Genomic DNA, 14,242 nt, shown 5'->3' on the forward strand with positions numbered 1-14,242 from the left:
AACGACAACAGCGTTGAAATTCCAAACCAGTATTCTGTATTCATTTGTGGACAGAAGCACCTTGTTATCTAAAAGGATGACCGAATACAGATAATGTCTGCATTTTTGCATCACATCATGAAGATTCGTTACACCCTGATTTCTTCTCATCACCATTCCAAATAAACACACTTTTATTTATTAATTTTTTTGTTCACTTTTGAAAATATCTTGGCTGGATTTGCTAAAGCGTGGGCTAATACAGTCACTCAGACACAGAAATGTTAACATGACACACAGAGAATTCACACAAAAAAAACCTAAATTTATCCCTGGGACAAAACAGCCCCCAACCCCCAATCGTATTTTCAAAAAACCAAAGCAGATATGGGGAGGGAGGGGGGGGTCACAGTGGCTGATGCTGCTGGGTGTGATTATCAATGCCTGGTGTGGCGGTCCCGGCCGGGACACCCCTTTGACACTGGGTCCGGAGGAGCAGCCATGGGATGCACACTACTTCCCCAGGAATGCGTGGTGGCAGCCCTCCTGGGTTACACTGGGGCCACAGGCGTAGGACTTCAGGGCTCAGCCCTGTTGGGCTCCGTGGCCACCACCAGGAGGAGCTGCACAGCTTAATGAGCCCGTGTGGGCTTTAATGCATCCACACCCGGACGTGCAGCATAATTAGGCCAATTACCACCTGGAGGGCTATAAAAGGGGCCTGCGGCCACTACTCAGGGCACCAGAGTCAGGAAGAGGAGGAGGAGGAAGAAGAAATGGAAGAGGAGTGTGTTTTTGTGTTTGTTTCTTTTGGTGTTTTTGGGACTGTGTTAGGGCCTGAGGGACACGGGGAAGACAAGAATAAAAGCTTTTGGTTTATTTTTACCTGTCTGCGGTGGGCTGGCACCCTGCCTGGGGTTCATTTCCTGCCTTGCACCCTGTGTTGGCTGGGATTGGCTCCAGCAGACCCCTGTGACCCTGTAGTTAGGATATAGTGGGTTGGATAATGAATGGATTTATTAATATGTAATTATTATTTAATAATTAATTAATATTATTATTATTAATAATAAAAATAACTAGGGGGCTCTGCCCTCTGCTTGCTTCACTCGCCCACCCCCGGGTTTGGTTTACAGGATATACAATTTAAAGAGATTGTTATTTTCATGGGTATTGTTACATATGCATTATTTTCATAAAACTTTTGTAAAAACAATACTGCGGTGGGCTGGCGCCCTGCCCGGGGTTTGTTTCCTGCCTTGCGCCCTGTGATGGCTGGGATTGGCTCCAGCAGACCCCCGTGACCCTGTAGTTAGGATATAGCGGGATGGATAATGGATGGATGGATGGATATTTTTAGCTGTGCCTCAGTTGTCAGTCTCTGTCGGGTCAACGCCCATATAGTGCCTTTGTCACGCTGGTTATGTTCTGTCTGCAGTTTGCATGTGTCTGTGAGAGCGTTCACCCCCCTATTGGGCAACAAAGTGGCAACCTCCTCATGTCAGGTGCCCTGCAGCAACTTTACACACACACACGCAGACTCACACACTCCATCCACTTGAGCACTGATTATGAGTGATGCCCACATTGCCAGACTGTACTCCACATAGGGACTCACTATGGCATGAAAACATATGGCGAACACTACTTACCTGCGACATGCAACTCTCACCATGCTGTCCATCTTTTGGGGCATCCACCTCATCCTACTAACCTGTAGAAAAAGCAAATGACAATCTCTCCTAAACTAAGTGCCCTGTACCCATTGAACACACGCACACAAATCCATACTCTGTTCGTAAAGAGAGGGCAGAACATGTTTACCCCAAGATCCTGCCGCTGACTATGCCAAGTGTTTTGTCGTGTTGGGGCCCTTGGGTGACTGCATTTCTCTTTTAGAGTCTTTATTATGTAGACATTAACAGAATACCCCAAATCCCCCCTATAGCCCTCTTACCAGCCTGGCCACTGTCATGACTGACTGCTAGTGGAGTTAAGTAGTTCTCCCTTTGTTTACTTACCTCAGCAGTGACATTCATGTGACTCTGGTGACTCTTCCTATGAAGTCAGTAGACGGATTGGGAGAGCATGGGGGGTCGCTGGAAAGGGGTGTGAGGCGCTCCTGATATCTGCAAAAGGACGAAGGTCCAAGTCTTCAGACTCCCTGTTTTGTGAGACATGGACGCTATGCAGTGACCTGTGATGAAGACTGGACTCCTTCGGTGCTGTTTCTCTCACTGGTTTGACTTTGGGCTGCTCACGGAGCCTCGAATGAGGCACATGACCTGCATTGTGAGGGAGTGTCATTTACGGCCCTATGGTCATGTGGCACCACTTCCCGAGGGTGATCCTGCTCACAGGACTCTCATTATTGAGGACCAGGCCAAGGGGACACCCACTTGGACCCAGAGGCGTGGACTTGACAGTGTTTCTGCCAGGGGGGTTGCCAACCAGGATCCTGAGCTGTTTCATCGTGTGGTGGGGGTGGCAACAGTTCCTGCTCCCCATCCTGATCTGACTTCTGTAACCCCTGAAAATAAGACAGAATACCAGAACGGACAGGAGAAAAAAATGACAAGATTTATTCAGAAACAGAGGCCAGTGCAGTCTTTCGAGGCGTAATTTAATAAAAAAAACATTTCCATTAAATTAAATTGCGTTTTATTTGTAAACGTACCTCAATGTTCAGAGAAAATGTAGCTAAGATGGAAGATTATAAGAAAAACTAAAACTAAGGGACCAATGCCAATACACACGCAGGGTTACTCAGAAGAACATTTTCAACACTTTATAATTCAGTATCTACTGTATGTGTCACATGAACATGTAGTCTAGACCAACTTGTTAAGGAACTTGCTCAGTTTCTTCATCTTGCAAATGCTCAGAAATGTGCCCCTTATGCCACATGGCATGTGTCAGTCCATTCCAGACCCCTTTGTAGTTGGTCACTGTTGCTAATGCGTTCTTTCATTGGATCACATGCCAAAATTTGGGAAAAAAAAGATGAACTCTACAATTTGGTAAACTCCACATTTTGCACATTTTGTTGTGTTATAGATATGATTTTAAATGAATAAACTGGCCATTTCTGGATCATCAATCTGCCCTCAAAAACTCAAAGTGACAAAGTGGAAACACATTTTCAGAAAGGCGTTTCACATTTAACAGAAATCAAACACTGAAATCCATCCATTATCCAACCCGCTAGATCCTAACTACAGGGTCACGGGGGTCTGCTGGAGCCAATCCCAGCCAACACAGGGCGCAAGGCAGGAAACAAACCCCCGGGCAGGGCGCCACACACACTAAGCAGACACTAGGGACAATTTAGGATCGCCAATGCACCTAAACTGCCTGTCTTTGGACTGTGGGAGGAAACCCACGCAGACACGGGGAGAACATGCAATTGCGGGTCTCCTAACTGCGAGGCAGCAGCGCTACCCACTGCGCCACCGTGCCGCCCACACTGAAATCTCTCCTTTAAATTCAGACCCTTAATTCAGTACTTTGTGGAACCCGTTTTTGGCAGTCTGAGATTTCTTTGATAAGTATCTACAAGTAACTTAGTAACAAGTAAAAAGTAACAAGTATCTAACAAGTTTTGGATTTAGGTAGTTTATCCCATGCTTCCTGGCATAACCTCACAAGCTCCAGTAGATTGGATAGGAAGTGCCTATTAACGGCCATCTTTAAGTCTCTCCACATGTTCTATGAGGTTTAGGTGGACCACTGGCAGACACTCTCGGTCTTGTCATGCTGAAAGGTGAACTGTCACCCCAGTCTGAGTCGGTGTGCTCTCTGGAACAGATTTTCTTCGAGGACATCTCTGCATTTGTCTGCCTTCATCCTTCCCTCAATTCTGACCAGTTTCTGTGTTCCTGCACCCACCTAGCATGAAGGTGCCACCACCGTCTTCACTGTGTGGATGGTAATAGGCAGGTGATGTGCAGTCCCAGGTCTTCACCAGACATGGTGCTTCAAGGTCAGCCCAAACGGTTCCGTTTCTTTCTCATCAGACCAGAGAATCTTTATCCTCATGCTGTCAGAGTCCTTCACACAGTCTCGACTTAAAACAGCGCATAGCAGTGTCTTCACGCAGCTGCTGACGGATACACAAACATACATACATCACTTTCATTTTTGATCTTGCATCAAAATTGGAGTGCAAAAAATTAGAGTCCGATTCAGCAATAACACACAAGACGTTATCTACGGAGTAGTTTTGCTTTGCGCATTCACTTTGCTCTCTCACCACAACCGCCTTTAATGCTGCGCACTTCTGCCTGCCACCAAAAAAATATTCAGCCCTCAAAGAGTTAAAGAGACAGAAAATAGTTATACACATCACAACAAAGACATGAAAGTATGAAACAATATAACTGAAAACCAACAATAAAACAAAACACATTTGTCATAACCTCACGGCTACAAATTATATGCCAAATATTGTAATGTATTCAATCGCGTCTGCTCATTTAATAATGTCACGAACAGGACAAGGCTGGTTAGGATGAGGATGAGGAGGAGGAGGAGGAGGAGAGGAGGATGAGAGCATGCTTAGCCACCCTGAAATTCAGAGAAGAATTGAGCACCAGTCTGAACTGCAGTCCTGTATATAAGGCAGGATCTCACCTTTGACCCGGAGGTGGACAAGTGTGTGAGACCCTCCACTTGGCGGAGAGGCTGTTTTGAGGTGCTTGCCCCTCCCTCATATTCTCGTATTTCTGTTTTTGCTATTGTTAATATGTATCAGAATTTTTTTAACATCATTGTGACACCATTAAGTTCTACTGACTGCAGCCATTTTGTGGTGTTTTCCTATTGTCACAGCTGAGATTATATGGCCACCTGACCGACTGTGGTGCTGTAAGTGACATCATTGCATCGCCGTTCTCGAAGATGGTGGCTCATTTGGAGGTATCTTTGCTTTAGATTGCTGTAACTTTTCAAGCCACTTTTTGCATTTTTATGTTATGGACATTAGGGGTCGCTGTTACCCCTTAAACCCAACAGACAGACATTCAGGACACAGGTTAAAAACCCCAAGAAGTATTTTTAATTATTTTCTTCTTGTATTGTGCCCCTACGCACCATAGCCACCACTACTACAAGTACATAAACACAATAATTAAGCACAATATTCTTCTCTATCTCCTCTCAGGCTCCAACTCTGGCTCCCTTGTTTGGGTTCACAGCAGTCCTTTATATAGTCCTTGACCCGGATCAGATGGAGAACTTGCATTTTCTTCAGCTCGGAAGTACTTTGGAGCTTCCATCCCCATGACTTGGGAGTACTTCCGGGCTATGCAGAAAGTAGAAATCTCCAGGTCCTCCTGCAGCGTCTCCTGGCGGCACCCACGGTACCCAGCAGGGCTGGTAAGCCGAACTCCAGATTCCATGGTGCCCTGTGGGAATCCGGGGCACTGCTATGCTGTAGGGAAATCGCTATCTAGCGTCTTGGGGGAGGAAGTGTCCCAAAGTAGCTGCCTTCCCCCATCATTCCATTCTTTCGGTGTCCCGGCCGGGTTGAGCTGCCAGCCATCCATCACAACGTACAGAGTTAGGAAAAAAGACGTTCAGGCAGGGATTAAGCTTTGAGGTTGTGGTTTTGACTCTGATGCACAATTTCGTTGTCCCCTCAGTTGCTGATTCTGCCTGTGATTTTTTCTCTACTCACCTAAATAAGCTTCCATTTTTAGTTAAAGTAACTCCTCAGTATTCTTTGGGTGGTCTTTCAATAATCATACTTCAAAATGTCTATAGGTCGGCCTGGTGGTTTGACAGGGTTGCATTTTTATTTTTACTTGTTTGTTTTCTATTATTTTATTAGATTCAGCTCTTGCTGTTGCCCCCTCTTTTAGGGTTAAATTTTAAGAACAGATATTGATTTTTTTTTTTAATTTCAGGTATGGTGAAGTACAAATGAGAGTATCCTCGTCTGTTACAATGGCGTAGTTGGTAGGATTCATGGCCTCTCTCCAGGACTGGAGCTACCTAAAGAGTGGAGAAAATCAAAATATACCAGAAGTGTTATTTTTCCATTTCCTTTTTTAACGAAGTAAAGAAGATTGTTAGAGGGGTCTCCGACCAAGTGCACTCAGTTCTTGCTGTTGGTCCATCTTTTGAGAGTTTAATTTTGAAAAAAGATACTCATGTTTCTTGTTTTAAATTCCAAGTGTGGGGAGATACAGATGAGGGTGTCTGCTCCTGTCACAGTAGCGTAGTCAGCAGGATTTGTGGCTGCTCTGCAGGTTTCGACCTACATGAAGAGTGGAGAAAATCAAAATATACCAGAAGTGTTATTTTCCCATTCCCTGTTTTAATGAAGTAAAGATTATTAGAGGGTCTCCGACCAAGTGTATTCAGCTCTTGCTGTTGCCCCCTCTCTTAGGATTACATTTTAAGAACATTGATTTTTCTTTTTTTTTTAATTTTAGGTAGTGTGAAGTACAAATGAGAGTATCTTTGTCTGTTACAATGGCGTAGTTGGTAGGATTCATAGCCTCTTTCCAGGACTGGAGCTACCTAAATAGTGGAGAAAATCAAAATATACCAGAAGTGTTATTTTTCCATTTCCTGTTTTAACGAAGTAAAGAAGATTATTAGAGGGTCTCCGACCAAGTGCACTCAGTTCTTGCTGTTGTTCTGTCTTTTGCGAGTTTAATTTTGAAAACAGACACTCATGTTTCTTGTTTTCAATTCCAGGTGTTCGGAGTTACAGACGAGGGTATCTGCTCTTGTTACAGTAGCGTAGCCAGCAGGATTTGTGTCTGCTCTGCAGGCTTGGACGTACCAAAAGAGTGGAGAAAGACCACAATAAGCCAGAAGTGTTTTTTCACATTTCAACAAGGTAAGGAGAATTGTTAGAGGGTCCTACATTCAAGTGTTTTCTGTTCTTGGTGTTGTTCACTCTTTTGCGAACAAAAAAACGGTAATTTTATTAAAAAACTTTTTTTTTATTTCATTTGTGGAGCGATACAAATATGTCCTCTCCTGTTACAGAGGCGTAGTTGGTAGCCATAATCGTCTCTCTTCAGGACTCAGCCTGTCTAATGAGTGGAAAAGATCACAACAAACAGTATTGTTTTGCTATTTTCTGTTTTAATGACTTAAAAAGGTTTGTTAGAGGGGTCCCTGGCCAAGTGCTTTCATTTCTTGCTGCTGTTCCCCCATTTGTGTGTTAAAATTTAAGAACAGATGCTTATGTTTCTTATTTTGGGAGATACAAACGAGGATATCCTCCTCTGTTACAGCAGCGTAGTTGGTAGGATTTGTGGCCTCTCTGAAGGACTGGACTATTTCACAATTAACCTCAAGTATTATGTTTACTGTTTTAATGAAGTAAAGATGATTGTTAAAGGGGTCTCCATCTACAGCTACTAAATGGCAATTAGAGTCAGGTATTTCTTCAGCCATAAAGCAGCAATGGCTTTGGAGTCTTAATTAATGTGTGTGCAGCAAAGGAGAAAGGAGAAGATGCAGCAGGGTTTTATCTTCCTTGTTGATGTTCAGTTATTTTAGTACCTTCAAATTACTCCATTGTTCTTTCTCTTGTGTGTTTAATTTTAGAAATAAAGCCAACCTTTCTTTGTACTTTTAAACTCATTGGCATTGTCTGTGGCAACAAAGGGCATTGTCTTTGGGTCTCTCCATTCTCTTTCAGCCATCAAGGCTGTCTCGTCTGTTTCCTGAGTTATCACACCGCTAGATCATCGCCTTGTTTACATCTCCATGTTGCATAATAAAGAACTGAACTGGCAAACCTGAGCTTATAATTCAGTGCCTTGGCTACCTAAGGAGAAAACGAGAGCTTCCTGTTAGACTTCTGACCTGAGGCTTTTGTCTTCCTTGCATTAACTTCTTTCAAGTTGTCATTTCAGTAGAATTAAGATCAGCCTTTAGTCAATTGTTATAAAGGTTGAAAGTGTTAGAACATGAAATGAGAGGTCACCTCACAGGCTTGTTTAGTTACCAAAAGGGCCAACTTGTTCCAGTATCCCATTGACAATCTTTTGAAAGGCTGTCAGAGTTTTCAGTTCAGCTACACGGCCTTGTGGTTTGTTTCAGATTTTTACAGCTCTATGTGCGAAAGAAACACTTTCTGAATTCCTTCTCAAATGCACTTTCCTTTACTTTCACTAGGTGACCTCCAGCATGAGATTCATTATGGAGCGACTTTGTCGATGCCTTTGAGAATTGTGAGCACCTCAGTAACATCCACATTGGCCACCTCGGCTCGGGGCTTCAGAAGTTTCATTCCGTGAGCCTGTCAAAGTTGGACTTGTCTTTTCCCAGAATGCACTTGGCTCCTCTTGTCTGCATGGCTTCAGGAACAGCAATGTCTTTGTACTACAGTGACCGGTAACCAGAACAGCTTGGAGAAGTCTGAATGTGACTTCTTTGGAGTGCTACAGGTTTGCGCAAAACGTCCCTTGATTTGACTCATTGACATTGCTTTGATAGTATAACTTAATATTTAATTACATTTTTTAAAATTGCTTTGTGTAATGTCTGGATGATGAGAATGTTGTGTCAGTGTAAACTCTTCAAATCTTCATGGTCATTTTCTCTGCATGTTTAAGAGATAGATAGATAGATAGATAGAAGTGAAAGGTGCTATATAAGAGATATCTATCTATCTATCTACCTATCTATTATATAGTGCCTTTCATATCTATCTATCTATCTATCTAGATAGATGTGTTGGGACTGGGGAGTCCTCTACAGCGCATCTTTAACCTGAGCCTAGAACAGGGGAGAGTCCCAAGGTTTTGGAAAACATCTTGTATCACCCCAGTCCCAAAGGCATCACGTCCTGGTGAGCTGAATGACTTTTGGCCTGTTGCTCTGACATCACATGTGATGAAGACCATGGAGCGGCTGCTGCTTCACCACCTGAGGCCACAGGTCCGTCGCGCCCTCGACCCTCTGCAGCTCGCATACCACCAGGAGAAGGTGGGAGTGGAGGATGCCATCATCTCTATGCTACACTTGGACAGAGGCAGTGGTGCTGTAAGAATTATGTTTTTGGACTTCTCTAGCGCCTTCAACACCATCCAACCTCTGCTCCTTAGAGACAAGCTGACAGAGATGGGAGTAGATTCATACCTGGTGCCATGGATCATGGACTATCTTACAGACAGACCTCAGTATGTGCGTCTTGGGAACTGCAGGTCTGACATTGTGGTCAGCAGCACAGGAGCGCCGCAGGGGACTGGACTTTCTCTGGTCCTGTTCAGCCAAAAAACATCGGACTTTCAATACAACTCCGAGTCCTGCCACGTGCAAAAGTTCACTAACAACACTGCTATCATGGGTTGCATCAGGAGTGGGCAGGAGGAGGAGTACAGGAACTTAATCAAGGACTTTGTTAAATGGTGCGACTCAAACCACCTACAACTGATCACCAGCAAAACCAAGGAGCTGGTGGTGGATTTTAGGAGGACCAGACCCCTCATGGACCCCGTGATCATCAGAGGTGACTGTGCAGAGGGTGCAGACCTATAAATACCTGGGAGTGCAGCTGGATGATAAACTGGACTGGACTGCCAATACTGATGCTCTGTGTAAGAAAGGTCAGAGCAGACTATACTTTCTTAGAAGGCTGGCATCCTTCAACATCTACAATAAGATGCTGCAGATGTTCTATCAGACGGTTGTGGCGAGCGCCCTCTTCTACGCGGTGGTGTGCTGGGGAGGCAGCATAAAGAAGAGGGACGACTCACACCTGGACAAACTGGTGAGGAAGGCAGGCTCTATTGTAGGCACAGAGCTGGACAGTTTGACATCTGTGGCAGAGCAACGGGCACTGAGCAGACTCCTGTCAATCATGGAGAATCCACTGCATCCACTGAACAGGATCATCTCCAGACAGAGGAGCAGCTTCAGCGACAGACTGCTGTCACCATCCTGCTCCACTGACAGACTGAGGAGACCCCACACTATGTGACTCCTCAGTTCCATCTGGGGGGGGTAAACGTTAAAATTATACAAAGTTATTGTCTGTTATACCTGCATTGTTCTCACTCTTTAATTTAATATTGTTATTATCAGTATGCTGCTGCTGGAGTATGTGAATTTCCCCTTGGAATTAATAAAGTATCTATCTGTCTATCTATCTATCTATCTATCTATCTATCTATCTATCTATCTATCTATCTATCTATTATATAGTGCCTTTCACTCTATCTATTGTGAACGATAAGGGGCGCTCTCGCTCCCTTGAACCCCTGTCCACGACTCCAGACACCAGGTAAAAGTCCAAATGTTGACTTTATTTTCTTGCCACAGTGCACAAAGCACACTCTCCACCACAATTCTCATTAAACTCACAAATACTCAATACTAAACAATCCTCCAGCTCCCAGACGCGTTGCCACCCTTCCACCCAGCTCAGCTCATTGTCTGTGAGTTCCCATAGTCCTTTTATACCTCCTGATCCGGAAGTGTTTCTGCCCAATAGTCCACAAGTCCTTATTCCTTCCGGGTCAGGGTAAATAGTCCCTTTCTTCAACCCGGAAGTCCGTCGCTCTTCCTGTGACGAACCTCCGGGTCACAGGGCACGAAGAAGCCCTCGGCCCTCCCTGCAGCTCCCTCCTGTGGCCCCCATGGCATCCAGCAGGGCTTTGCATAAAAACTCCAATGTCCATGACGCCCTGCTGGTCTTCTGGGGATCTCCACGCTGCAAGGAGGGCTCCACCTGGCAGCTTGGGGGTATTGGCCGGGATAAATGGCCGGCCATCCATCACACTATCTATCTATCTATCTATCTATCTATCTATCTATCTATCTATCTATCTATCTATCTATCTATTATATAGTGCCTTTCATATCTATCTATCTATCTATCACTTATATAGTGCCTTTCATATCTATCTATCTATCTATCTATCTATCTATCTATCTATCTATCTATCTATCTATCTATCTATCTATCTATCTATCTATCTATCTATCTATCTATTATATAGTGCCTTTCACTCTATCTATCTATCTATCTACACTGCAGTTTGGAGATTTCTGTTAATTTACCTATCTGTGGTTATTCATCACAAACACCCAAACAAATAAATATGTAGCTCCTGTGACAGCGAGATGAACTGAATCCTGAGAGGTAGGCGTCGCCTGCCCGCCAGCCAGCATGTCCCCCGTGGTCCCCTTCCCCTTCTCGTCCTGCGCTGCACATCAGTTACATGTCACACTCTTTTTGCTCCTTCCCAGCCCAGTTGCCTGTCCGTCGCCCTGCTTGCCGTGTTATTCCTGCTGCTGATTTCTGCACATCGTCGTTGTCTGCTTTGGTGTTGCATGTGTGCCGTTTTTATCACCCAGAGGCCTGACTGTTTCCCAGCACACTGCCAGTGGAGTGCCAGCCCGCAGTTCTTATTCGCACATTTCTTCCCCCACAGTCTTTCCATATTAATCAAGACAAAGAATAAAACAACATGCATCACTTGCACCTGCTTAACGAAATCAAAGAAACATTTGTGAAAACAAAACGCTCATTCATTATTAATACTGGCAGAAGCCCACAAGAAAACAACTACAGATTTCCTGGAGATGGCCACAAGAAAGTGACGTAAGTTCCATCTGAGCTTCCTTATTATTATTATTTCTTTTTCAGTGGTAGATGTCCTTGGCTTCTGAAGACCCTGGATTTCATGAAGCCGCTAAGGAAGTGAATGGATAAATGGATTCTCTTAACTGTCTGTTTGTGTTCGCTAGTTTTTATCAATGTTGCCTCCTTATAAATATATATGTTTTTTAAAGGGCAGTAATTCAATCCCCATAAACTGTTACACATGTTTAATTTGGAGTAAAGGCTTCTCGTATATGAACAAGAAAAATTAACTGCTTGCAAGTTTCTAAGTGGTAAAAGCTGACAAAGCTGTTTTGCTCTGATGGCAGGTTCTTCATACAGGCGTCTGTCATACGACACGGTGCAGTGAGCTGACCAGGGACAACTTCTTCGTTAGGAACACATCTGTTAGACACAGGAACGATGGCCTTTCCTTCTTTAGGGTCCGTCTGACACGTACACAGAGCAGAAACAGATGACCCATTTGCGTAAGAAAATGAAATGGCAAGGTGTTTGAGCTGAGAGATCCAGTCTTAGAGTGCGGTGAAATTAGATGATTTAATGGTGATTTGGTGCAACAAAAAGTAAAATGACATGCATGAAAGATCAGGGTGGCTGTGATTAGGGGACAACTAAAGGGCTTGAATAACAGTAATTCCACGCCTGACCATGGGGTGGCGAAGTGCACTAACTCTCTCTCAATTCCTTGCAGACCATTCTGGAAGTCCCACCCAGTTCCGGGGCAACCAATGATGTCACTGCCGGTTCCGTCCCTGATGACATCACTTCCTCTACTTGCATTTAAAGGCTGCCATTTTAAGGCAGCAAGTCAGTTCTGTTTTGGACTGAGTCATGTGAACATCTCTGTTCTTTTTGATGGATTTTGCAGCCAGGAAATATTATATGGGTGGCTGCCCCAAACCTTTCCAATGTCTCCTTGTCGTTCTTGCGACAATATGTATTGTAAAAGGTGCTATACTGGCACCCGACCTGGCACAGCGAGACAGGGTGGCACGCGTAAAAACTACAACAAATATTATTATATTTTTCTTCAGCTGGGGGACAAGTCTTCCCTGTGCCCCTCAGCCACAACACAGTCCCACAAAGCACACACAAGTCGCCAAAGTGTTCTCAAGCATACTGGTCTTCACCACCACTCCTCCCAGCAAGCGTTGTCCTCCTCCTCCTCCTGACTCCCGCTACTGATGATGGCTGCTGGCTCCCTTTTATAGCCCACCCAGAAGTGCTTCAGGTGATTGATGACCTGGATCCGGCTGCACGACCGCTCACATGGCCTCAGGAAGCCATGCAGCTCCCCCTGGTGGTGGCCACAGAGCCCAATAAGGCTGAGCTCCAGAGTCCCATATCCTTGGCCTCAATGCAACCCAGGGGGGCAGCCACCAAACGTTCTTTGGGAAGTACTGTAGTATGCCATGCACAGCTGTTCCCCCGGACCAAGTGTCAAATGGGCATCCTGGCCGGGCATGGAATCCAGCTGTCTGCCACTATATATATATATATATATATATATACAGTATATACATATTGTGGTATATGGCTGGCCATTCATCCCGGTTAATACCCCCAGGCCGCCAGATGGGGCCCACCCTGCAGCATGGAGGAAGCCCTGAATGCCAGCAGGGAATTATGGACGATGGAGTGTTTATTCACAGAGGACGCTGCAGACAGGATCAAGGACTATTTTCCCTACAGCCCGGAAGTACGTCCCAGTCATGTGGACAGAAGAAATGATGCACTTCCGGGTTGAAGAAAAGGAGTTTTCATCTGACCCGGAAGTGTTGCCAGTCACATGGACAGAGAGAGAGAAACACTTCTGGGTCAAGGACTATAAAGGACGAGGAAGGGTGACAACACGTCTGGGAGTGGAGGATTGGATTATTGATAATTGTATTGGATTATTTATGAGTATTGTGGAGTGGAGGGTGCTTTGTGCACTTGATTATTGTAATAAAGTCAATTATTGGACTTTTGTCTGGTGTCTGGCATCTGGTCTGAGAATTCAAGGGGACGACAGCGCCCCTTATGTGTCACAATATATATACACTCAATCACTGGACACTGGTACACCTGCTTATCCATGTGATTATCTAATCAGCCAATCATGTGGCAGCAGCACAATGCATACAGTCATACAGCTACAGGTTAGGCGCTTCCCCGAAATGGGGAAAAAAGTCTGATGTCAGTGTTTTCAGCCGTGGCACGAGTGTCGGTGCAAAACAGGCTGGTTTGAGTATTCCTGCATTTGCTGATCTCCTGGGATTTTTATGCACAACAGTCTGCAGAGTAATGAAAAACATCCAGTGAGCAGAGGTCCTGTGGATGCAAATGTCCAGCTGATGACAGAAGTCAGGGGAGAACAGCCAGACTGGCTTGAGCTAACAGGAAGGCTACGGTAACTTACTGTAGATAACCAACTGTAGTGAGCGGAAAAGCATCTCAGAATGCACAGCACGTCGAACCTTGAGTTGGATGTGCTACAATAGTAGAAAGCCACATTGGGTTCCAGTCCTCTCAGCCAAGAACAGAAAGCTGAGGCTGCAGTGGGCACCAGTCCGCTTGAAGTGTAAAGCTAAAGACTGGAAAAATGAAGCCTGCTCTGATGAATCTCAATTTCTGTTGAGGCAAACAGAAAGTAGGTGCCAACAGCTTGAATCTGTGCGCCTAACC

At 44.8% G+C, this 14,242-nt stretch overlaps 1 long non-coding RNA gene across 1 annotated transcript; it reads left to right on the forward strand.

Moving 5' to 3' along the window:
- Positions 1–5,210: 5,210 nt before the first annotated feature.
- LOC120540049 lies at positions 5,211–8,709 on the forward strand. The gene is made up of 3 exons (XR_005635745.1): positions 5,211–6,829; positions 8,122–8,393; positions 8,674–8,709. It is a non-coding gene; the product is annotated as an uncharacterized LOC120540049 (long non-coding RNA).
- The last annotated feature ends 5,533 nt before the right edge of the window (positions 8,710–14,242 follow it).

This window comes from Polypterus senegalus, chromosome 12, assembly GCF_016835505.1.
Source record: "Polypterus senegalus isolate Bchr_013 chromosome 12, ASM1683550v1, whole genome shotgun sequence".
Classification (NCBI taxonomy): domain Eukaryota; kingdom Metazoa; phylum Chordata; class Cladistia; order Polypteriformes; family Polypteridae; genus Polypterus; species Polypterus senegalus.